Below are 2,292 nucleotides of genomic sequence, written 5' to 3' on the forward strand. Positions count from 1 at the left end.
TTTAATCAGTCTACAGTCTGCTTATCGCATAGAAATCTATTAAAACGTTGCTAATATCTTTCTCATTGAAGAAAAAATTTAAAAAGGTTTTATAATGGATTATCTTTAGATATTTTTTTAAAGTGGCGGTACATCTTTACTAAAGTTCTTAAGTCTGTTAAATATTGGAGATCTAAGGAAGTGAAGATTGAAGTATTTTTAGGTGATGGCATAGCTGCGGATGGTTGTTTTGAAGGGGCATTGTATGCTAGCTATTTACTTTAAAAGCTTCAAGATTTGGATTTATTTACAAGAAAGTATAATTGGTTTTCAGACTCTAAATTGTATTTGGAAAGGTTTACAGTGGACGAATACTGAAGGCAAATTTCGTAACTACAGTATAAGGATAAACTATGTCATTAAAGACCTTGTTTAGATGCCAAACCTTCTGAATTAACAAAAAACGTTATTTTCACGAATATCTTTTGGACAGAGTCGTCTGTTACATAATTTCCACGAAATTTGTCGTGAGAGGTATTGTTAAAGTGAAAACGGTAAAGTATTTCTGTATTTTTACATATTGAGCAAAGCTAGTTGGGAACTTAATGGGGAAATATCAGATGCTCTGGTTAAGATCACGTTTTGACGCAGAAATTCATTCTTTTTATTTTATATTGGTCGTTACTTTAACTATATATTTGCATCAGACTTATTTCATCTATTACTTCATTGTGACGCCTAAGATGTAGGCAGTTTATCACTATATTGTGATGCCTAAGATGTAGGCAGTTTATCACTATATTGTGATGCCTAAGATGTAGGCAGTTTATCACTATATTGTGACGCCTAAGATGTAGGCAGTTTATCACTATATTGTGACGCCTCAGATGTAGGCAGTTTATCACTATATTGTGACGCCTCAGATGGAGGCAGTTTGGCACTATATTGTGACGCCTAAGATGAAGGCAGTTTATCACTATATTGTGACGCCTAAGATGTAGGCAGTTTATTACTATATTGGGACGCATCAGATTTAGGCAATTTATCACATTGCGAAGCCTCGGATGTAGGCAATCTTATCACTATATTGCGACGCCTCATAGGAAATTATCGCTATATTGGGACGCTTCAGACATAGGAAATTACCGCTATATTGTGACTCTTCAGATTTAATAGTTATATTGTGACGCCTCTGGTGTTGTGAAATTTATGTTGTGACGCCTCAGTAGTAGGTTTGGAGTCATTTTGAAGTTTTTAGCAATGAATATAGCGAATTTTTTTTTTATCATGATAAGTGTGGTTAGAAACTGGACAGCAAATGAATCTTTAAAATTAAACATGAAGGGAGCAGGAGGCAGTCGACAGAATTATGTAAAGTACTTTGACAATGTTTGAACGTTGTTCCAGATAACAAAAATTTTTTGATTTTAATGCAGGTAGGTAGCAAAAAGCCAGATTTAGATATCATAGAAAATCAAAGAATTTAAACTTGTACTGAATACACTGTTCAGGTCATCAATGTATGTTAGCCCAGAAAGAGTAAAAAAGAGCGGATTTTTTTTTTCAAGTGTTGTCAACTAACATGGATGAATGTTCAATTCCTGCTTACATTTTTCAGTTATGGACTTGTGAGAGTTATTCATTCTTAAGACTGTTTTGCTACTTTTAAAAATATGTTGAGGTTTTTAATCTCTAATATTGGTGTCCAGGTACAGAGGGAATTGATGCTTTTACTTTGTTTGGTGTTTTATACCAAAGGTTATTAATAAAATGGAGGTAAAAATTCTTCACTTAAGTAGAATATTCCAGAGTGAAAGTCTTCTCCATCTTGACTTTTGATATTATTGAGGGAAACTTTATTGTTAAACTTTGAGTGGTTACGTAACAAAAGGTTTATCACACCCGGCAAAGATAAAAAAGAAAGAAAAAAAAATGGAAAATTTTTCGCTGAAATTTAACTTTGATATAGAAGGTAAAGTTTTTTGAAATTATAAGCATATATGTACAATGTTTTATTTTTGGAATCTGCTTTCCAGGATCGTGAATGCAATGAAATGCCGGCAGTCGTCTTTGACGGTTGGCATCTAGTTTGGACAGGAAATTGGGGAACCTCAGTTGTCATGGGCATCTTCTATCATCGATGAATGACAGCACCGACAAGGCCTACAAACTTCTTTCAACAAGAGAAACTTACAATAATGGTCACGAGCAAAGCGAAATGCCATTGTATGTTGCATTATTTATCACACTTTTATTAGATTACGGTGCTTTAGTAATCTCCAGTGATCAAACTATTTATGCCATAACGCGGAT

This window comes from Palaemon carinicauda, chromosome 20 (assembly GCF_036898095.1).
Source record: "Palaemon carinicauda isolate YSFRI2023 chromosome 20, ASM3689809v2, whole genome shotgun sequence".
Classification (NCBI taxonomy): domain Eukaryota; kingdom Metazoa; phylum Arthropoda; class Malacostraca; order Decapoda; family Palaemonidae; genus Palaemon; species Palaemon carinicauda.